Here is a 26378-nt window from a genome sequence, read left to right as displayed (position 1 = left end):
GTTATTATAACTATAATGTAATGTTTAACATACATACTAACTATTAAGTATATTTAGAAACACATATCAATCATATTTTTAAACTACATTTTTAATATTCTGATTAATACGATTTATTTATTAGATTATTCTATTTTATAATTTTTTTGATTGTTTATTTATTTATTTATTATTTATTTAGATATTTATCGATTTTTTCTACTAATCCTTACTTTTGTTGCAGCTGACTTGGCAGTATCTTATATGCAGTGATTTATCAAATGGCATATAACACATATAAACATATCTTAGAAATTGCACTTATAAAGTATTTTACTTGTGTATTTATTTTTTAGAAAAAGGTATCGGCTTCCATACATCCACTCAGCAATAGCTGTACTCGAAAAAGTTCTATCGGAAACAGAAGGACACGGTGCCAGAGAACGTGTACCTTGGAAACGCCTCCAAGTTCTTGTCACAGGTTTGTTGGATTTTTATTTATTTTACTAGCAGGGGTACTCTGCGTTGCCTGGGGAACTAGTAATCAAGTTATTTTTATTAATAATAAATGTTGTTATATATAAGGTAATTTGCATGGGGAACTCGTAAGCAAGTTATTTTTATTAATGTTGTTATATGTGAGGTAATTCTTATCGTAAACGCAAAATAATGAATCAGAATAAAAGTTACCAAAAAATTAAAATATAAAAGAACAAAATTTACCTTGCCATCAATAAACATTACATTTGATCAAGTAATAATGTCATGATCTATTTCAATTCACTGTATTAATGTAATATTTGATTCTTTCTCCAATTCTAATTGAATAATATAGATTTGCTCAATTTTTATTTTTTAATCCGTTTATTAATTTATTTTATTTGTTGATTTTGGGGGCTAGGATAAAAATTCATAGCCAATACATCGTGGGAATCCTACTTAAGATTTCCGAATCAAATCGTTTTTTATATCATAAAAAAAAATTATGTAAATATTTTTTTTTTATTTATAAATGTATATATATATATATTATTGGAAAAAAATTATGAAAATATTTTTTTTTATTTATAAATGTATATTTATATATATTATTGGAAAAAAAGTATGAAAATATTTTTTATTTATAAATGTATATATATATTGGAAAAAATTATGTAAATATTTTTTTTCTTTATAAATGTATATATATATATATATTATTGGAAAAAATATGTAAATATTTTTTTATTTATAAATGTATATATATATTATCGGAAAAAAATATGTAAATATTTTTTTTCTTTATAAATGTATATATATATATATTATTGGGAAAATATATCAAAAAGTATTGGCGGATGTCAAAAAAGTATCATAAAAACACCCAACAAAGCACCTGCTACTGTAAATGTGCCACGCGTATATTCATGTGTTCATAACTCTTAAAGGTGAAGGACGTCAAGGGCAGACAACTGTATTTAATCGTGCACTTTCTATAAACAAAGGTTGTTTTAAACTATTTTACATGCATAACTGAATAAATTATCTTTATTAAATGATGCACGATACTCTTCTGATTGATAATATTCGCTTAAAATAGTTTTGTATAATACGCTGATTTAATTAATACATGAAAAGGAAAACTTGGGATCGCTAAGGTTGTAATGCGTCTGTGCTATGTATTTCGTTGGAGAGGATCATGTCCTCAGCTTTGCACAGAGGCGATACAATAGCCAATGAGGATTTTCCGAGGCGTTGTTATTGCTAGTTGAAAACTATTCCCAATACCCCGCGATGGCACCCAGTGCCAACGCAATTTCTGGACACCTCTAAGGAGGTGTAAAATCAAAACTAAAATCAGACAATATTTACATCTCCTTCTTCACGAATACTAGGCTTACTTTTCGATGCTATTCTTTTTTCATGTGTAGTTACATTTTGTCTTTTTTTGTGTCATTTTATTTTTTCGTTTTATGTCGTTTTTATTGTACCCTTTTTTTCATTTAATATAATCCCCCCCCATTTTATCTTTTGTATAAGTTATTTTTTAACTTCAATTTTATGTTTTGGTAAATTTTCAGATTAGGTCCATCTCCACAGTTTTCTTTTAAATGACGACAGTTATAGGTTTTCGACTATGCTGAATACGAAAATCGCATTGAAAATTTGCAGAAATAAGTAGTTATCGAGATATAAAAAGCTGTGTTACGCATTGTAATTTTCGGCGGCCATATTTTTACGCGCGTTCGCGCGCCATAAACAAATCTACTCATCTATGATTAACACTGCACGTGCATAAAAAGATGGCCGCCAAAGAATACAATGCATAATACAACTTTTTATACCTCGATAACTACTTATTTCTGCGAAATTTCAATGCGATATTCAGCATAGTCGAAAACCTATAAAAGTTGTCATTTATAAGATAATTGTGGAGGTGGACCTATAGGTGTATCAGAATTTTTGTAGGTATTTTTGACACCCCTAACACGAAACTGCGAATAAAATATAAAAAAACCGTAATTTCTCATTTAAAGGTGGGTTGTTTATTTTCTTTATAGATTATACTTCCAAAATAAACTATTAAAGTTGTTTTAAACGTAATGAACATTTTTTATTATTTTTTGAAAAACAGTAATGAAATTAATTGAATTTTACGAGCGCACTATTTTTCAATTTTAAAAATTTAAAAATCTATCAATTTTTTTTTTATTAATTCAATTTTTACGATATTTTCAGGGGCAATATGAAATTTTATACTCTTTCCAATTAACCGAATATAATATTTTAGACAAACGTTTTTTTATTCACGCCTTCCCCCCTATTAAAAAGTAAATAATTTACTCACCAAAGTTATATATATCACAAATTGAAGATAAAAGATCAATAAATAATATATTCAAATTTAAAACAAAAAAGCAGTGTTCTTTAGAAATTTACCTGTAAAATCCGAAGTTTAAAACTTAAAAAAAAAGACACGTTTGTTTTTTCTTTTGTTTTTATTTTAAATTAAACCCTGGTCCTTGCTCCTTTAATTGAAAAACAAATAGGGCTTGATTTAGATTTTTCAAGTAGTTATAAGCTTTGAAAGACGGGGTGGAATTATTCAATATTTTTACGAAATTTCTGACACACCTAGTAGACCTAATCTAAAAAATACCAATAGATTTTTAAGTTTTTAAATTGAAAAAAAATTCACTCGTAAAATTCAATTGATTTCATTACTTAAAAAATGGCTGCATGAAGACGCGTTGGCACTTAGTAAACAGTGTTTTTTTTTTAAATTAAAAAAAATAATATTTCTATTATTTTTTTAACAACTTTAATAGTTTATTTTGGAAGCATATTCCATAAAGAAAATAAACAACCCACTTTAAAATGAGAAATTAAGAGTTTTTTTTTTAATTTTATTCGCAGTTTTGTCTAAAAAAATTTTTATACACCTAGTTGTGTTGTGCCCTCCTCGCATGCATTACGTGTCTTTGAAAGAGAAGTAGTTTAATGTTGTAAAATGATGCATCGGCTCCCGGGTGTGAATATGGTAGAGAATAGAAAAGGACACAAACCAATACTTTACAATCTACTGCTCGCCATGTAACTTGTTCGAGCGCTTTTTTTATTTACCTTATATATGGTTTCATAGTAAGTTTAACCGAATCGGGTTTGATAACAAATAAATGTAAAGTTTCATAATGTAATCATGTGGTTATAGTTTAATTTCTTGATGCAAATGTTTCAGGGGAAGGTAACTCTTCTGCGAGTTATGTCCCTTTAATTGCAAACATTGATCACTGGATACACGAGAAGAGAGGCCCTCCCTAGATTGAACACGATAAACACTACACATTGTCTCCCTGTAAATACGTTAATAAACTTCTCTTCTTTTATTTAAACCTACAGTACATATTTATCCCTTTATTTCATTCTTGATAATATAGGGATACTATATTATCGCAATCAAAGGATATATTAGATTTTTTTCTAAAAATAAAATTGAATAGTTTTTTGTTTTTTTTTACAAAAATCTTTATACATTAATCTAGTGAATAAAATAATTACACATAAAAATTATTCGGATTTGTTTTTGAAAGAGCATTAGCAAAGTAAAAGTTGGTATTTTGTTTCGGTACGTGTACAGTTTAGTCAAGACATTAAAAAATGAAAATATCAAAAAAAAGGTCACATTTACGTATTTGTTTTGGATTGAAGATCTCCGAAAAAAATTTTATTTAATTTGATAGAGTAATTTTTTTTACAGCGGAGAAACACGTTTTTATGAGAGTGTGTTGAAGTCAGCCATTTTGAAATTTGCTGAACACGCCAGGGGAAGATAAATCCATGCAAAGCGCCGATAACCCTTCCCCATCTTTAATTCTAGCTTTTCTTCCTAAAAATCGAACCTTTCGCCCGGACGCTCAGTATCATAACAAATTGTTTTTTGCTGTAAAAAAAAAAAAGCTACTAGATGAAATTAAGTGAAATTTTTTTCAGAGAACTTCGTTCCATAACCGATACGTGCAATATAACCTTTTTTCGATATTTTCATTTTTTAATGTTTTGACTAAACTGTACAAGTACCTTTTTTTTCTTATTACATTAAAAATAATAAATCATATTAATGTGTGCATGCAGTTTATATATGCGTTTTCCTTCTGTCGTCACAAATATAACTTTTATAAGCATATTGTATATCGTTTACATTAATTATCAGCGTGGTTGCTCGCCTAAAATGACCGTCCTACCAAAGCCAAGAAATATGCTACATTATCGACAACCTCGACGACGGTTTTCGAGTATGCTGACAAGGTTGTGGGTGTCTAATTCGAAAACCATTCTTAACATGGGAAGGTTAGAGGTGTTTATTCCGAGGACCGTTCTTTACATGGGGAGGTTGGGGTGCTTATTCGTTGTAAGTATACCCGAAAACAGTAGCAAGAGAAATGCTTCATGAAGTTTTTTTTTTTTTACCTCAAACCTGGTAATCACTAAAAAGGACTATTAAAGGTAAAATATAATCATATTATTATTGAAAATGTGATTAAAATTTAATTTAACTATGTTCTTTAACAAATTAAAACCACCCAAGATGAAGATTTACAATGATTAAATATGTTTCATTGATATTTCTACAGTTTCATGAAAATATCGAAAACGGTTATATCCGTTTTGGACTAAAAAAAATTGTTTGATAGAGTAGGTATTTATTTTATATGACAGCGCACTGAAGATAGCAGTGTTTGGATGTTTAGAACACGCCACGGGGAGATAACTCAGTCTAAACCACCGACACCTTCCCATCTTAAATAATAGCTTTTCTTAAAAATCGAAACACGGCTACCTTTTTATTGGTATCATAACAAATTGTTGTTTTTTTTTGCTGTAAAAAAATAAAATAAAACTACTTGATCAAATGAAGTAAAGACATTTCTAGAGAACTTCATTCCATAATGGATACGTACAATATAAATTTTGTTTTCGATATTTTAATGTTTAATGTCTTTATTAAACTATACAAGTTCCCATTTTATTTTATAATTTAAAATGAAAAAAAAACATTGAACAATAAAAATGAAATTTTGGGTACTTATGGATTTTTGGTGCCGTGCTGAAATAATAACGTTATTATTTGGAAAACCATTCTTAATATGAGGAGGTGAGGGTGTTAACTAATTCATGCTTCCGCCTTACGACTTTATATAAAACATTGTGAAACTTGAATTTAAACTGAAAAAATAAAAACTATATAAAAATAGCGCAATTTGGTGCTTATGCATTTTTGGTACCTCGCTATTTTTAAATAGTTTTTTCAGGTTAAATTAAAGTTAAGATATCATTTTTTTCTTCTTTAATTATAAGGTGGTAGCACAGAATAGTTACAAAACACCCTCCCCATCTTAAGAATGGCTTTCAATGAAAAAATACATCAATACCGAATATTGTATTTTGTTGTTCAATATTTTTAATTTTAACTTATAAAATAAAACACATTTAATAATTTTCTAATCTTCATCGTGAATTAAAAAAAAAATTGTTAAACAACATTGTTAAAAAAAATAAATTTTAATCACATGATCACATTTTCAATAATTACGTGATTATATTTTAACCATTTAAACTTTGTGAAACATGTAAACAAACTTCTGCTCGATACCGGTGTAGACCTTTAAGAGTCCCTTTTAGTAATTATATGGTTCGAGGCTATTTGTACAACTAAACGGTAAATCTGCTGATTCTTTTGACTATAGTTCTTACTTGGATGTTAACAGTAGTTTGACTAATTCAATTAATAATGAAATGTTCAGTCTTCTAAAAAAATAAATAAATAAATAAACAACTTTTTCGAATCTATGTGTTGAGTAAAACAAACCTGAAACAGCAAATATGCCGATTATTCTGCCTACAGTTTTCATCTTGGATGTTAAGAGTAGTTTGTCTAATCCAATTAATAATGAAATAATCAATCTTCAATAAATAAACAAATAAATAAACCTGCTTTTTAAAGCTTCATGTATTTTTTATGTTAATAAATGACACACACACACACACAAAAAGAAAAGACATTTCATAAAGAAATCCCCAGATATTGACAAATAATTCGGCAAACTTTACTAATAAACGGACATTTTTATACGAGGAACAAAATAATGATTACACCGTGTTATTACGATGACCTAAATTAATTGTCTTTTAGCAATTGATTTTCTATTTAAATAATTTCACGTTTAATTGAGTTTTTCATCTTTTAATTTTAATTCTTTTATATTTTCATATATTTTATTTCTTAATGAATTGAACACACAACAAAGGTTTCATCAATTTACTAAAGAAATCTTAAAAAACAAAATATTTTTTTTTGTGTTTTCAACACAAAAGAAATACGAATTCATCCCGATGTTTTTTCGTATTGAATTCCTGGAAATATACGTAAGTTTGTGTTTTTTTTTTTCGTTTTTTACACTAAAAATCAAATTTATAACTTCTAATATACTTTTAACCATTAAAATAAGTTTATTTATTTTTGTTTTTGCAATCCAATAAAATATGATAATAATAATAATATGATTTAAAAAAATATCTTTAAAATATTTTATTCAATGTGATATTTAGATTTTTGTTAAAAATATGATTATTTTTGTAAAACTTGTGTGATTTCTGAGAAAATAATAATTTAATTTGAAGGTGATCGAATTAAGCTTTTTGTTAATACATCTGATCACGAATTTTTTTTTTTAATTTCATTGTTATAAGATTTAAAAAACTATTATATCGTTGGAGAATTCCGTTTTAATTTTTGTGTTTCATCCAATATTTAATATTTTACAATATACGTCATTTTCTTTTATAAAGTTTACATAAAATGATCATTTATCATCAAATAGCAATTATTTAATGTAGAAAATAATATTCGTAACTCATTACAATCTAACCCAGCATAGTTTAACCTTTAAAAAGTGTTTATTTTTTACTATTACGTTTATACAGCCTTAAAATACCCACTAAAGGAATTATGAATCAATAATACTTATTTAAGATTGTAGAATGTGAATCACTTCCCTATATAATTTAATGTAAAATTAGCACTCACTTTATGACCAGTTAGCAGTCAATGATACTTGTAATCGTTTACAGTTTCAAATTTTTGTTGTAAGGATGGAGACGGGGGATTCATATTAGTTTTTGGTTTCTTACGTTTTTTTCAGATGGGGATTACATGTCATATGCTGTTAACTATTCTGTACTTTCACTTCATAATTAGAAATAACAACAAAAAAAAACAAGAGATATTGTAAAAATCGCTTGACATAAAATTTTGCAAAAGCTATCAGCCTGAATCTTATTGGTTTTCTATGAGTTTTTTTTTTATTTTGCAATTTTGGGACGATTATCGGGACTTCCGAGATGACCATTTTGTATCAACCATTTTTTCTTCTTCTAACGTAACGTAACATTTTTTTAAAAAGTAAATAAATTATAACAAAGAAAATTTCCTTATATTTATTTGTTAGTTGAAAGTATAAATTAATTAGCAAGGACCTTCTTTCTCGTGATAAGAATAGCTTTCTAAATCATAACATTATTACTGAGAGGCGGTTTTTTTTTTTAAAACGGCAAAAAATAGAATTTGAATTTACATTTTATTTTAAATGAGGGGAGGGTTTTTTTCTTAAACGGAAACAGGAAAAAAAGTAAAATGTATGATTATTACATTCACCCTTTCCAAACAACACACAAATTATTATCTCACACAACACACAAATTATTATCTCCAAACAACACACAAATTATTATCTCCAAACAACACACAGATTATTATCTCCAAACAACACACAAATTATTATCTCCAAACAACACACAAATTATTATCTCCAAACAACACACAGATTATTATCTCCAAACAACACACAAATTATTATCTCCAAACAACACACAAATTATTATCCCTCCTTAAAGAGCAAAGGAAATCGAAAAAGATCAAAAATATTAGGATGAAAAAACAAAACTGTTTATCTATTAAATTTATTTTAAAAGATATAAAATCAAAAATATTTGGATGAAAAAACAAAACTGTTTATCTATTAAATTTATTTTAAAAGATATAAAATCAAAAATATTAGGATGAAAAAACAAAACTGTTTATCTATTGAATTTATTTTAAAAGATATAAAATCAAAAATATTAGGATGAAAAATCAACACTGTTTATCTATTAAATTTATTTTAAAAGATATAAAATCAAAATATTAGGATGAAAAAACAAAACTGTTTATCTATTAAATTTATTTTAAAAGATAAAAAACCAAAGATATTAGGATTAAAAAACAAAACTGTTTATCTATTAAATTTATTTTAAAAGATATAAAATCAATAATATTAGGATGAAAAAACAAAACTGTTTATCTATTAAATTTATTTTAAAAGATATAAAATCAAAAATATTTGGATGAAAAAACACAACTGTTTATCTATTAAATTTATTTTAAAAGATATAAAATCAAAATATAAGGATGAAAAAACAAAACTGTTTATCTATTAAATTTATTTTAAAAGATATAAAATCAAAAATATTAGGATGAAAAAACAAAACTGTTTATCTATTAAATTTATTTTAAAAGATATAAAATCAAAATATAAGGATGAAAAAACAAAACTGTTTATCTATTAAATTTATTTTAAAAGATATAAAATCAAAATATTAGGATGAAAAAACAAAACTGTTTATCTATTAAATTTATTTTAAAAGATATAAAATCAAAAATATTAGGATAAAAAACAAAACTGTTTATCTATTAAATTTATTTTAAAAGATATAAAATCAAAAATATTAAGATGAAAAAACAAAACTGTTTATCTATTAAATTTATTTTAAAAGATATAAAATCAAAAATATTTGGATGAAAAAACAAAACTGTTTATCTATTAAATTTATTTTAAAAGATATAAAATCAAAAATATTAGGATGAAAAAACAAAACTGTTTATCTATTGAATTTGTTTTAAAAGATATAAAATCAAAAATAATAGGATGAAAAAACAACACTGTTTATCTATTAAATTTATTTTAAAAGATATAAAATCAAAATATTAGGATGAAAAAACAAAACTGTTTATCTATTAAATTTATTTTAAAAGATATAAAATCAAAAATATTAGGATGAAAAAACAACACTGTTTATCTATTAAATTTATTTTAAAAGATATAAAATCAAAATATTAAGATGAAAAAACAAAACTGTTTATCTATTAAATTTATTTTAAAAGATATAAAATCAAAAATATTAGGATGAAAAAACAAAACTGTTTATCTATTAAATTTATTTTAAAAGATATAAAATCAAAAATATTAGGATAAAAAACAAAACTGTTTATCTATTAAATTTATTTTAAAAGATATAAAATCAAAAATATTAAGATGAAAAAACAAAACTGTTTATCTATTAAATTTATTTTAAAAGATATAAAATCAAAAATATTAGGATGAAAAAACAACACTGTTTATCTATTAAATTTATTTTAAAAGATATAAAATCAAAAATATTAAGATGAAAAAACAAAACTGTTTATCTATTAAATTTATTTTAAAAGATATAAAATCAAAAATATTTGGATGAAAAAACAAAACTGTTTATCTATTAAATTTATTTTAAAAGATATAAAATCAAAAATATAAGGATGAAAAAACAAAACTGTTTATCTATTAAATTTATTTTAAAAGATATAAAATCAAAAATATTAGGATAAAACCAAAACTGTTTATCTATTAAATTTATTTTAAAAGATATAAAATCAAAAATATTAAGATAAAAAAACAAAACTGTTTATCTATTAAATTTATTTTAAAAGATATAAAATCAAAAATATTTGGATGAAAAAACAAAACTGTTTATCTATTAAATTTATTTTAAAAGATATAAAATCAAAAATATTAGGATGAAAAAACAAAACTGTTTATCTATTAAATTTATTTTAAAAGATATAAAATCAAAAATATTAGGATGAAAAAACAACACTGTTTATCTCTTAAATTTATTTTAAAAGATATAAAATCAAAATATTAGGATGAAAAAACAAAACTGTTTATCTATTAAATTTATTTTAAAAGATATAAAATCGAAAATATTAGGATGAAAAAACAACACTGTTTATCTATTAAATTTATTTTAAAAGATATAAAATCAAAAATATTAGGATAAAAAACAAAACTGTTTATCTATTAAATTTATTTTAAAAGATATAAAATCAAAAATATTAGGATAAAAAACAAAACTGTTTATCTATTAAATTTATTTTAAAAGATATAAAATCAATAATATTAGGATGAAAAAACAAAACTGTTTATCTATTAAATTTATTTTAAAAGATATAAAATCAAAAATATTTGGATGAAAAAACAAAACTGTTTATCTATTAAATTTATTTTAAAAGATATAAAATCAAAATATAAGGATGAAAAAACAAAACTGTTTATCTATTAAATTTATTTTAAAAGATATAAAATCAAAAATATTAGGATGAAAAAACAAAACTGTTTATCTATTAAATTTATTTTAAAAGATATAAAATCAAAAATATTTGGATGAAAAAACAAAACTGTTTATCTATTAAATTTATTTTAAAAGATATAAAATCAAAAATATTAGGATGAAAAAACAAAACTGTTTATCTATTAAATTTATTTTAAAAGATATAAAATCAAAAAGATTAGGATGAAAAAACAACACTGTTTATCTATTAAATTTATTTTAAAAGATATAAAATCAAAATATTAGGATGAAAAAACAAAACTGTTTATCTATTAAATTTATTTTAAAAGATATAAAACCGAAAATATTAGGATGAAAAAACAACACTGTTTATCTCTTAAATTTATTTTAAAAGATATAAAATCAAAATATTAGGATGAAAAAACAACACTGTTTATCTATTAAATTTATTTTAAAAGATATAAAATCAAAAATATTAGGATGAAAAAACAAAACTGTTTATCTATTAAATTTATTTTAAAAGATATAAAATCAAAAATATTAAGATGAAAAAACAAAACTGTTTATCTATTAAATTTATTTTAAAAGATATAAAATCAAAAATATTTGGATGAAAAAACAAAACTGTTTATCTATTAAATTTATTTTAAAAGATATAAAATCAAAAATATAAGGATGAAAAAACAAAACTGTTTATCTATTAAATTTATTTTAAAAGATATAAAATCAAAAATATTAGGATAAAACCAAAACTGTTTATCTATTAAATTTATTTCAAAAGATATAAAATCAAAAATATTAAGATAAAAAAACAAAACTGTTTATCTATTAAATTTATTTTAAAAGATATAAAATCAAAAATATTTGGATGAAAAAACAAAACTGTTTATCTATTAAATTTATTTTAAAAGATATAAAATCAAAAATATTAGGATGAAAAAACAAAACTGTTTATCTATTAAATTTATTTTAAAAGATATAAAATCAAAAATATTAGGATGAAAAAACAACACTGTTTATCTATTAAATTTATTTTAAAAGATATAAAATCAAAAATATTAGGATAAAAAACAAAACTGTTTATCTATTAAATTTATTTTAAAAGATATAAAATCAAAAATATTTGGATGAAAAAACAACACTGTTTATCTATTAAATTTATTTTAAAAGATATAAAATCAAAAATATTTGGATGAAAAAACAAAACTGTTTATCTATTAAATTTATTTTAAAAGATATAAAATCAAAAATATTTGGATGAAAAAACAAAACTGTTTATCTATTAAATTTATTTTAAAAGATATAAAATCGAAAATATTAGGATGAAAAAACAACACTGTTTATCTATTAAATTTATTTTAAAAGATATAAAATCAAAATATTAGGATGAAAAAACAAAACTGTTTATCTATTAAATTTATTTTAAAAGATATAAAATCAAAAATATTAGGATAAAAAACAAAACTGTTTATCTATTAAATTTATTTTAAAAGATATAAAATCAAAAATATTAGGATAAAAAACAAAACTGTTGATCTATTAAATTTATTTTAAAAGATATAAAATCAATAATATTAGGATGAAAAAACAAAACTGTTTATCTATTAAATTTATTTTAAAAGATATAAAACCGAAAATATTAGGATGAAAAAACAACACTGTTTATCTCTTAAATTTATTTTAAAAGATATAAAATCAAAATATTAGGATGAAAAAACAACACTGTTTATCTATTAAATTTATTTTAAAAGATATAAAATCAAAAATATTAGGATGAAAAAACAAAACTGTTTATCTATTAAATTTATTTTAAAAGATATAAAATCAAAAATATTAAGATGAAAAAACAAAACTGTTTATCTATTAAATTTATTTTAAAAGATATAAAATCAAAAATATTTGGATGAAAAAACAAAACTGTTTATCTATTAAATTTATTTTAAAAGATATAAAATCAAAAATATAAGGATGAAAAAACAAAACTGTTTATCTATTAAATTTATTTTAAAAGATATAAAATCAAAAATATTAGGATAAAACCAAAACTGTTTATCTATTAAATTTATTTCAAAAGATATAAAATCAAAAATATTAAGATAAAAAAACAAAACTGTTTATCTATTAAATTTATTTTAAAAGATATAAAATCAAAAATATTTGGATGAAAAAACAAAACTGTTTATCTATTAAATTTATTTTAAAAGATATAAAATCAAAAATATTAGGATGAAAAAACAAAACTGTTTATCTATTAAATTTATTTTAAAAGATATAAAATCAAAAATATTAGGATGAAAAAACAACACTGTTTATCTATTAAATTTATTTTAAAAGATATAAAATCAAAAATATTAGGATAAAAAACAAAACTGTTTATCTATTAAATTTATTTTAAAAGATATAAAATCAAAAATATTAGGATGAAAAAACAACACTGTTTATCTATTAAATTTATTTTAAAAGATATAAAATCAAAAATATTTGGATGAAAAAACAAAACTGTTTATCTATTAAATTTATTTTAAAAGATATAAAATCAAAAATATTTGGATGAAAAAACAAAACTGTTTATCTATTAAATTTATTTTAAAAGATATAAAATCGAAAATATTAGGATGAAAAAACAACACTGTTTATCTATTAAATTTATTTTAAAAGATATAAAATCAAAATATTAGGATGAAAAAACAAAACTGTTTATCTATTAAATTTATTTTAAAAGATATAAAATCAAAAATATTAGGATAAAAAACAAAACTGTTTATCTATTAAATTTATTTTAAAAGATATAAAATCAAAAATATTAGGATAAAAAACAAAACTGTTTATCTATTAAATTTATTTTAAAAGATATAAAATCAAAAATATTAGGATGAAAAAACAAAACTGTTTATCTATTAAATTTATTTTAAAAGATATAAAATCAAAAAGATTAGGATGAAAAAACAACACTGTTTATCTATTAAATTTATTTTAAAAGATATAAAATCAAAATATTAGGATGAAAAAACAAAACTGTTTATCTATTAAATTTATTTTAAAAGATATAAAACCGAAAATATTAGGATGAAAAAACAACACTGTTTATCTCTTAAATTTATTTTAAAAGATATAAAATCAAAATATTAGGATGAAAAAACAAAACTGTTTATCTCTTAAATTTATTTTAAAAGATATAAAATCAAAATATCAGGATGAAAAAACAAAACTGTTTATCTATTAAATTTATTTTAAAAGATATAAAATCAAAAATATTTGGATTAAAAAACAAAACTGTTTATCTATTAAATTTATTTTAAAAGATATAAAATCAAAATATAAGGATGAAAAAACAAAACTGTTTATCTATTAAATTTATTTTAAAAGATATAAAATCAAAAATATTAGGATGAAAAAACAAAACTGTTTATCTATTAAATTTATTTTAAAAGATATAAAATCAAAAATATTTGGATGAAAAAACAAAACTGTTTATCTATTAAATTTATTTTAAAAGATATAAAATCAAAAATATTAGGATGAAAAAACAAAACTGTTTATCTATTGAATTTGTTTTAAAAGATATAAAATCAAAAATAATAGGATGAAAAAACAACACTGTTTATCTATTAAATTTATTTTAAAAGATATAAAATCAAAATATTAGGATAGAAAAAACAAAACTGTTTATCTATTAAATTTATTTTAAAAGATATAAAATCAAAAATATTAGGATGAAAAAACAACACTGTTTATCTATTAAATTTATTTTAAAAGATATAAAATATAAAAAATTAAGATGAAAAAACAAAACTGTTTATCTATTAAATTTATTTTAAAAGATATAAAATCAAAAATATTAGGATGAAAAAACAAAACTGTTTATCTATTAAATTTATTTTAAAAGATATAAAATCAAAAATATTAGGATGAAAAAACAACACTGTTTATCTATTAAATTTATTTTAAAAGATATAAAATCAAAATATTAGGATGAAAAAACAAAACTGTTTATCTATTAAATTTATTTTAAAAGATATAAAATCAAAAATATTAGGATGAAAAAACCACACTGTTTATCTATTAAATTTATTTTAAAAGATATAAAATCAAAATATTAGGATGAAAAAACAACACTGTTTATCTATTAAATTTATTTTAAAAGATATAAAATCAAAAATATTAGGATGAAAAAACAAAACTGTTTATCTATTAAATTTATTTTAAAAGATATAAAATCAAAAATATTAGGATAAAAACAAAACTGTTTATCTATTAAATTTATTTTAAAAGATATAAAATCAAAAATATTAAGATGAAAAAACAAAACTGTTTATCTATTAAATTTATTTTAAAAGATATAAAATCAAAAATATTTGGATGAAAAAACAAAACTGTTTATCTATTAAATTTATTTTAAAAGATATAAAATCAAAAATATTTGGATGAAAAAACAAAACTGTTTATCTATTAAATTTATTTTAAAAGATATAAAATCGAAAATATTAGGATGAAAAAACAACACTGTTTATCTATTAAATTTATTTTAAAAGATATAAAATCAAAATATTAGGATGAAAAAACAAAACTGTTTATCTATTAAATTTATTTTAAAAGATATAAAATCAAAAATATTAGGATAAAAAACAAAACTGTTTATCTATTAAATTTATTTTAAAAGATATAAAATCAAAAATATTAGGATAAAAAACAAAACTGTTTATCTATTAAATTTATTTTAAAAGATATAAAATCAATAATATTAGGATGAAAAAACAAAACTGTTTATCTATTAAATTTATTTTAAAAGATATAAAATCAAAAATATTTGGATGAAAAAACAAAACTGTTTATCTATTAAATTTATTTTAAAAGATATAAAATCAAAATATAAGGATGAAAAAACAAAACTGTTTATCTATTAAATTTATTTTAAAAGATATAAAATCAAAAATATTAGGATGAAAAAACAAAACTGTTTATCTATTAAATTTATTTTAAAAGATATAAAATCAAAAATATTAGGATGAAAAAACAAAACTGTTTATCTATTAAATTTATTTTAAAAGATATAAAATCAAAAATATTAGGATGAAAAAACAAAACTGTTTATCTATTAAATTTATTTTAAAAGATATAAAATCAAAAAGATTAGGATGAAAAAACAACACTGTTTATCTATTAAATTTATTTTAAAAGATATAAAATCAAAATATTAGGATGAAAAAACAAAACTGTTTATCTATTAAATTTATTTTAAAAGATATAAAACCGAAAATATTAGGATGAAAAAACAACACTGTTTATCTCTTAAATTTATTTTAAAAGATATAAAATCAAAATATTAGGATGAAAAAACAAAACTGTTTATCTCTTAAATTTATTTTAAAAGATATAAAATCAAAATATTAGGATGAAAAAACAAAACTGTTTATCTATTAAATTTATTTTAAAAGATATAAAATCAAAAATATTTGGATTAAAAAACAAAACTGTTTATCTATTAAATTTATTTTAAAAGATATAAAATCAAAATATAAGGATGAAAAAACAAAACTGTTTATCTATTAAATTTATTTTAAAAGATATAAAATCAAAAATATTAGGATGAAAAAACAAAACTGTTTATCTATTAAATTTATTTTAAAAGATATAAAATCAAAAATATTTGGATGAAAAAACAAAACTGTTTATCTATTAAATTTATTTTAAAAGATATAAAATCAAAAATATTAGGATGAAAAAACAAAACTGTTTATCTATTGAATTTGTTTTAAAAGATATAAAATCAAAAATAATAGGATGAAAAAACAACACTGTTTATCTATTAAATTTATTTTAAAAGATATAAAATCAAAATATTAGGATGAAAAAACAAAACTGTTTATCTATTAAATTTATTTTAAAAGATATAAAATCAAAAATATTAGGATGAAAAAACAACACTGTTTATCTATTAAATTTATTTTAAAAGATATAAAATATAAAAAATTAAGATGAAAAAACAAAACTGTTTATCTATTAAATTTATTTTAAAAGATATAAAATCAAAAATATTAGGATGAAAAAACAAAACTGTTTATCTATTAAATTTATTTTAAAAGATATAAAATCAAAAATATTAGGATAAAAAACAAAACTGTTTATCTATTAAATTTATTTTAAAAGATATAAAATCAAAAATATTAAGATGAAAAAACAAAACTGTTTATCTATTAAATTTATTTTAAAAGATATAAAATCAAAAATATTTGGATGAAAAAACAAAACTGTTTATCTATTAAATTTATTTTAAAAGATATAAAATCAAAAATATTAGGATGAAAAAACAACACTGTTTATCTATTAAATTTATTTTAAAAGATATAAAATCAAAATATTAGGATGAAAAAACAAAACTGTTTATCTATTAAATTTATTTTAAAAGATATAAAATCAAAAATATTAGGATGAAAAAACCACACTGTTTATCTATTAAATTTATTTTAAAAGATATAAAATCAAAATATTAGGATGAAAAAACAACACTGTTTATCTATTAAATTTATTTTAAAAGATATAAAATCAAAAATATTAGGATGAAAAAACAAAACTGTTTATCTATTAAATTTATTTTAAAAGATATAAAATCAAAAATATTAGGATAAAAACAAAACTGTTTATCTATTAAATTTATTTTAAAAGATATAAAATCAAAAATATTAAGATGAAAAAACAAAACTGTTTATCTATTAAATTTATTTTAAAAGATATAAAATCAAAAATATTTGGATGAAAAAACAAAACTGTTTATCTATTAAATTTATTTTAAAAGATATAAAATCAAAAATATAAGGATGAAAAAACAAAACTGTTTATCTATTAAATTTATTTTAAAAGATATAAAATCAAAAATATTAGGATAAAACCAAAACTGTTTATCTATTAAATTTATTTTAAAAGATATAAAATCAAAAATATTAAGATGAAAAAACAAAACTGTTTATCTATTAAATTTATTTTAAAAGATATAAAATCAAAAATATTTGGATAAAAAACAAAACTGTTTATCTATTAAATTTATTTTAAAAGATATAAAATCAAAAATATTAGGATAAAAAACAAAACTGTTTATCTATTAAATTTATTTTAAAAGATATAAAATCAATAATATTAGGATGAAAAAACAAAACTGTTTATCTATTAAATTTATTTTAAAAGATATAAAATCAAAAATATTTGGATGAAAAAACAAAACTGTTTATCTATTAAATTTATTTTAAAAGATATAAAATCAAAATATAAGGATGAAAAAACAAAACTGTTTATCTATTAAATTTATTTTAAAAGATATAAAATCAAAAATATTAGGATGAAAAAACAAAACTGTTTATCTATTAAATTTATTTTAAAAGATATAAAATCAAAAATATTAGGATGAAAAAACAACACTGTTTATCTATTAAATTTATTTTAAAAGATATAAAATCAAAAATATTAGGATGAAAAAACAAAACTGTTTATCTATTAAATTTATTTTAAAAGATATAAAATCAAAAATATTAGGATGAAAAAACAAAACTGTTTATCTATTAAATTTATTTTAAAAGATATAAAATCAAAAATATTAGGATGAAAAAACAAAACTGTTTATCTATTAAATTTATTTTAAAAGATATAAAATCAAAAATATTAGGATGAAAAAACAAAACTGTTTATCTATTAAATTTATTTTAAAAGATATAAAATCAAAAAGATTAGGATGAAAAAACAACACTGTTTATCTATTAAATTTATTTTAAAAGATATAAAATCAAAATATTAGGATGAAAAAACAAAACTGTTTATCTATTAAATTTATTTTAAAAGATATAAAACCGAAAATATTAGGATGAAAAAACAACACTGTTTATCTCTTAAATTTATTTTAAAAGATATAAAATCAAAATATTAGGATGAAAAAACAACACTGTTTATCTATTAAATTTATTTTAAAAGATATAAAATCAATAATATTAGGATGAAAAAACAAAACTGTTTATCTATTAAATTTATTTTAAAAGATATAAAATCAAAAATATTTGGATGAAAAAACAAAACTGTTTATCTATTAAATTTATTTTAAAAGATATAAAATCAAAATATAAGGATGAAAAAACAAAACTGTTTATCTATTAAATTTATTTTAAAAGATATAAAATCAAAAATATTAGGATGAAAAAACAAAACTGTTTATCTATTAAATTTATTTTAAAAGATATAAAATCAAAAATATTAGGATGAAAAAACAACACTGTTTATCTATTAAATTTATTTTAAAAGATATAAAATCAAAAATATTAGGATGAAAAAACAAAACTGTTTATCTATTAAATTTATTTTAAAAGATATAAAATCAAAAATATTAGGATGAAAAAACAAAACTGTTTATCTATTAAATTTATTTTAAAAGATATAAAATCAAAAATATTAGGATGAAAAAACAAAACTGTTTATCTATTAAATTTATTTTAAAAGATATAAAATCAAAAATATTAGGATGAAAAAACAAAACTGTTTATCTATTAAATTTATTTTAAAAGATATAAAATCAAAAAGATTAGGATGAAAAAACAACACTGTTTATCTATTAAATTTATTTTAAAAGATATAAAATCAAAATATTAGGATGAAAAAACAAAACTGTTTATCTATTAAATTTATTTTAAAAGATATAAAACCGAAAATATTAGGATGAAAAAACAACACTGTTTATCTCTTAAATTTATTTTAAAAGATATAAAATCAAAATATTAGGATGAAAAAACAAAACTGTTTATCTCTTAAATTTATTTTAAAAGATATAAAATCAAAATATTAGGATGAAAAAACAAAACTGTTTATCTATTAAATTTATTTTAAAAGATATAAAATCAAAAATATTTGGATTAAAAAACAAAACTGTTTATCTATTAAATTTATTTTAAAAGATATAAAATCAAAATATAAGGATGAAAAAACAAAACTGTTTATCTATTAAATTTATTTTAAAAGATATAAAATCAAAAATATTAGGATGAAAAAACAAAACTGTTTATCTATTAAATTTATTTTAAAAGATATAAAATCAAAAATATTTGGATGAAAAAACAAAACTGTTTATCTATTAAATTTATTTTAAAAGATATAAAATCAAAAATATTAGGATGAAAAAACAAAACTGTTTATCTATTGAATTTGTTTTAAAAGATATAAAATCAAAAATAATAGGATGAAAAAACAACACTGTTTATCTATTAAATTTATTTTAAAAGATATAAAATCAAAATATTAGGATGAAAAAACAAAACTGTTTATCTATTAAATTTATTTTAAAAGATATAAAATCAAAAATATTAGGATGAAAAAACAACACTGTTTATCTATTAAATTTATTTTAAAAGATATAAAATATAAAAAATTAAGATGAAAAAACAAAACTGTTTATCTATTAAATTTATTTTAAAAGATATAAAATCAAAAATATTAGGATGAAAAAACAAAACTGTTTATCTATTAAATTTATTTTAAAAGATATAAAATCAAAAATATTAGGATAAAAAACAAAACTGTTTATCTATTAAATTTATTTTAAAAGATATAAAATCAAAAATATTAAGATGAAAAAACAAAACTGTTTATCTATTAAATTTATTTTAAAAGATATAAAATCAAAAATATTTGGATGAAAAAACAAAACTGTTTATCTATTAAATTTATTTTAAAAGATATAAAATCAAAAATATTAGGATGAAAAAACAACACTGTTTATCTATTAAATTTATTTTAAAAGATATAAAATCAAAATATTAGGATGAAAAAACAAAACTGTTTATCTATTAAATTTATTTTAAAAGATATAAAATCAAAAATATTAGGATGAAAAAACCACACTGTTTATCTATTAAATTTATTTTAAAAGATATAAAATCAAAATATTAGGATGAAAAAACAACACTGTTTATCTATTAAATTTATTTTAAAAGATATAAAATCAAAAATATTAGGATGAAAAAACAAAACTGTTTATCTATTAAATTTATTTTAAAAGATATAAAATCAAAAATATTAGGATAAAAACAAAACTGTTTATCTATTAAATTTATTTTAAAAGATATAAAATCAAAAATATTAAGATGAAAAAACAAAACTGTTTATCTATTAAATTTATTTTAAAAGATATAAAATCAAAAATATTTGGATGAAAAAACAAAACTGTTTATCTATTAAATTTATTTTAAAAGATATAAAATCAAAAATATAAGGATGAAAAAACAAAACTGTTTATCTATTAAATTTATTTTAAAAGATATAAAATCAAAAATATTAGGATAAAACCAAAACTGTTTATCTATTAAATTTATTTTAAAAGATATAAAATCAAAAATATTAAGATGAAAAAACAAAACTGTTTATCTATTAAATTTATTTTAAAAGATATAAAATCAAAAATATTTGGATAAAAAACAAAACTGTTTATCTATTAAATTTATTTTAAAAGATATAAAATCAAAAATATTAGGATAAAAAACAAAACTGTTTATCTATTAAATTTATTTTAAAAGATATAAAATCAATAATATTAGGATGAAAAAACAAAACTGTTTATCTATTAAATTTATTTTAAAAGATATAAAATCCAAAATATTTGGATGAAAAAACAAAACTGTTTATCTATTAAATTTATTTTAAAAGATATAAAATCAAAATATAAGGATGAAAAAACAAAACTGTTTATCTATTAAATTTATTTTAAAAGATATAAAATCAAAAATATTAGGATGAAAAAACAAAACTGTTTATCTATTAAATTTATTTTAAAAGATATAAAATCAAAAATATTAGGATGAAAAAACAACACTGTTTATCTATTAAATTTATTTTAAAAGATATAAAATCAAAAATATTAGGATGAAAAAACAAAACTGTTTATCTATTGAATTTGTTTTAAAAGATATAAAATCAAAAATAATAGGATGAAAAAACAACACTGTTTATCTATTAAATTTATTTTAAAAGATATAAAATCAAAATATTAGGATGAAAAAACAAAACTGTTTATCTATTAAATTTATTTTAAAAGATATAAAATCAAAAATATTAGGATGAAAAAACAACACTGTTTATCTATTAAATTTATTTTAAAAGATATAAAATATAAAAAATTAAGATGAAAAAACAAAACTGTGTATCTATTAAATTTATTTTAAAAGATATAAAATCAAAAATATTAGGATGAAAAAACAAAACTGTTTATCTATTAAATTTATTTTAAAAGATATAAAATCAAAAATATTAGGATAAAAAACAAAACTGTTTATCTATTAAATTTATTTTAAAAGATATAAAATCAAAAATATTAAGATGAAAAAACAAAACTGTTTATCTATTAAATTTTTTTTAAAAGATATAAAATCAAAAATATTTGGATGAAAAAACAAAACTGTTTATCTATTAAATTTATTTTAAAAGATATAAAATCAAAAATATTAGGATGAAAAAACAACACTGTTTATCTATTAAATTTATTTTAAAAGATATAAAATCAAAATATTAGGATGAAAAAACAAAACTGTTTATCTATTAAATTTATTTTAAAAGATATAAAATCAAAAATATTAGGATGAAAAAACCACACTGTTTATCTATTAAATTTATTTTAAAAGATATAAAATCAAAATATTAGGATGAAAACACAACACTGTTTATCTATTAAATTTATTTTAAAAGATATAAAATCAAAAATATTAGGATGAAAAAACAAAACTGTTTATCTATTAAATTTATTTTAAAAGATATAAAATCAAAAATATTAGGATAAAAAACAAAACTGTTTATCTATTAAATTTATTTTAAAAGATATAAAATCAAAAATATTAAGATGAAAAAACAAAACTGTTTATCTATTAAATTTATTTTAAAAGATATAAAATCAAAAATATTTGGATGAAAAAACAAAACTGTTTATCTATTAAATTTATTTTAAAAGATATAAAATCAAAAATATAAGGATGAAAAAACAAAACTGTTTATCTATTAAATTTATTTTAAAAGATATAAAATCAAAAATATTAGGATAAAACCAAAACTGTTTATCTATTAAATTTATTTTAAAAGATATAAAATCAAAAATATTAAGATGAAAAAACAAAACTGTTTATCTATTAAATTTATTTTAAAAGATATAAAATCAAAAATATTTGGATGAAAAAACAAAACTGTTTATCTATTAAATTTATTTTGAAAGATATAAAATCAAAAATATTAGGATGAAAAAACAAAACTGTTTATCTATTAAATTTATTTTAAAAGATATAAAATCAAAAAGATTAGGATGAAAAAACAACACTGTTTATCTATTAAATTTATTTTAAAAGATATAAAATCAAAATATTAGGATGAAAAAACAAAACTGTTTATCTATTAAATTTATTTTAAAAGATATAAAATCAAAAATATTAGGATGAAAAAACAACACTGTTTATCTATTAAATTTATTTTAAAAGATATAAAATCAAAATATTAGGATGAAAAAACAAAACTGTTTATCTATTAAATTTATTTTAAAAGATATAAAATCAAAAATATTAAGATGAAAAAACAAAACTGTTTATCTATTAAATTTATTTTAAAAGATATAAAATCAAAAATATTAGGATGAAAAAACAAAACTGTTTATCTTTATTTTAAAAGATATAAAATCAATAATATTAGGATGAAAAAACAAAACTGTTTATCTATTAAATTTATTTTAAAAGATATAAAATCAAAAATATTAGGATGAAAAAACAACACTGATCATCTATTAAATTTATTTTAAAAGATATAAAATCAAAAATATTAGGATGACAAAACAACACTGTTTACCTATTAAATTTATTTTAAAAGATATAAAATCAAAAATATTAGGATGAAAAAACAAAACTGTTTATCTATTAAATTTATTTTAAAAGATATAAAATCAAAAATATTAGGATAAAAACAAAACTGTTTATCTATTAAATTTATTTTAAAAGATATAAAATCAAAAATATTAAGATGAAAAAACAAAACTGTTTATCTATTAAATTTATTTTAAAAGATATAAAATCAAAAATATTTGGATGAAAAAACAAAACTGTTTATCTATTAAATTTATTTTAAAAGATATAAAATCAAAAATATTAGGATAAAAAACAAAACTGTTTATCTATTAAATTTATTTTAAAAGATATAAAATCAAAAATATTAAGATGAAAAAACAAAACTGTTTATCTATTAAATTTATTTTAAAAGATATAAAATCAAAAATATTTGGATGAAAAAACAAAACTGTTTATCTATTAAATTTATTTTAAAAGATATAAAATCAAAAATATAAGGATGAAAAAACAACACTGTTTATCTATTAAATTTATTTTAAAAGATATAAAATCAAAAATATTAGGATGAAAAAACAAAACTGTTTATCTATTAAATTTATTTTAAAAGATATAAAATCAAAAATATTAGGATGAAAAAACAACACTGTTTATCTATTACATTTATTTTAAAAGATATAAAATCAAAATATTAGGATGAAAAAACAAAACTGTTTATCTATTAAATTTATTTTAAAAGATATAAAATCAAAAATATTAAGATGAAAAAACAAAACTGTTTATCTATTAAATTTATTTTAAAAGATATAAAATCAAAAATATTTGGATGAAAAAACAAAACTGTTTATCTTTATTTTAAAAGATATAAAATCAATAATATTAGGATGAAAAAACAACACTGTTTATCTATTAAATTTATTTTAAAAGATATAAAATCAAATATATTAGGATGAAAAAACAACACTGATCATCTATTAAATTTATTTTAAAAGATATAAAATCAAAAATATTAGGATGAAAAAACAACACTGATCATCTATTAAATTTATTTTAAAAGATATAAAATCAAAAATATTAGGATGACAAAACAACACTGTTTACCTATTAAATTTATTTTAAAAGATATAAAATCAAAAATATTAGGATGAAAAAACAAAACTGTTTATCTATTAAATTTATTTTAAAAGATATAAAATCAAAAATATTAGGATGACAAAACAACACTGTTTATCTATTAAATTTATTTTAAAAGATATAAAATCAAAATATTAGGATGAAAAAACAAAACTGTTTATCTATTAAATTTATTTTAAAAGATATAAAATCAAAAATATTAGGATGAAAAAACAAAACTGTTTATCTATTAAATTTATTTTAAAAGATATAAAATCAAAAATATTAGGATAAAAACAAAACTGTTTATCTATTAAATTTATTTTAAAAGATATAAAATCAAAAATATTAAGATGAAAAAACAAAACTGTTTATCTATTAAATTTATTTTAAAAGATATAAAATCAAAAATATTTGGATGAAAAAACAAAACTGTTTATCTATTAAATTTATTTTAAAAGATATAAAATCAAAAATATTAGGATGAAAAAACAAAACTGTTTATCTATTAAATTTATTTTAAAAGATATAAAATCAAAAATATTAGGATGAAAAAACAACACTGTTTATCTATTAAATTTATTTTAAAAGATATAAAATCAAAATATTAGGATGAAAAAACAAAACTGTTTATCTATTAAATTTATTTTAAAAGATATAAAATCAAAAATATTAGGATGAAAAAACAAAACTGTTTATCTATTAAATTTATTTTAAAAGATATAAAATCAAAAATATTAGGATAAAACCAAAACTGTTTATCTATTAAATTTATTTTAAAAGATATAAAATCAAAAATATTAGGATGAAAAAACAACACTGTTTATCTATTAAATTTATTTTAAAAGATATAAAATCAAAATATTAGGATGAAAAAACAAAACTGTTTATCTATTAAATTTATTTTAAAAGATATAAAATCAAAAATATTAAGATGAAAAAACAAAACTGTTTATCTATTGAATTTATTTTAAAAGATATAAAATCAAAATATTAAGATGAAAAAACAAAACTGTTTATCTAGCTGCATGCACGTAAAAGTGTTTCACATCAAAACCTGTTTACATTGGTGATCGTAAAAAAACTGGGAAATAATGTTTTACATTTAGTTTAATTACTTACGGTGCCTCTATTTGTATGCCTCTTTCTCACATAGCATCAAATTATGTCTCAATGGTCTTTATTTTGTGTTAATGTAAGTTGTTTATTAAGTAAATAACAATGTATTAGAAGTATCTTATTAATAATTAACTATTTTAGTCAGCAGTTGTTACACTAACGTTTATATTTGAATCCAATAAAATATATATTAAAAAATATATAACAATATCAGGATTGCATTACATTTTTAAAAATTATTTTAATTCTTCTAATAACTTTTAGTTTGCAATTACTTTGTCAAGTAACCTATCTCTATGAATGTCAATATATTCATTCTAATCTTAAAAGCATTGTCATCATCATCATCATCATCATCATCATCATCATCAT

At 18.6% G+C, this 26378-nt stretch overlaps 1 protein-coding gene and 1 non-coding gene across 2 annotated transcripts in view; both read left to right on the top strand.

Annotated features, from left to right (window-relative positions):
* Positions 1 to 333: 333 nt before the first annotated feature.
* Positions 334 to 26378, top strand: part of LOC145270325 (uncharacterized) — a 59289-nt gene continuing 33244 nt past the window's right edge. Inside the window, exon 1 of the mRNA XM_080125973.1 lies at positions 334 to 460. The gene's annotated coding sequence lies outside the window, so the exon portion shown is untranslated. The remainder of the gene's footprint in view (positions 461 to 26378) is intronic.
* Positions 1666 to 1796, top strand: LOC145271988 (U4 spliceosomal RNA). Its single transcript, XR_013866123.1, has one exon. It is a non-coding gene; the product is annotated as a U4 spliceosomal RNA (small nuclear RNA).

The sequence above is a fragment of the Euprymna scolopes genome, chromosome 46 (assembly GCF_053919585.1).
Source record: "Euprymna scolopes isolate OS-2025 chromosome 46, ASM5391958v1, whole genome shotgun sequence".
NCBI classification, from domain to species: Eukaryota; Metazoa; Mollusca; class Cephalopoda; order Sepiida; family Sepiolidae; genus Euprymna; species Euprymna scolopes.
Note: the sequence above shows the minus strand (reverse complement) of the source record. Positions and strands in the feature narration are given on the sequence as shown.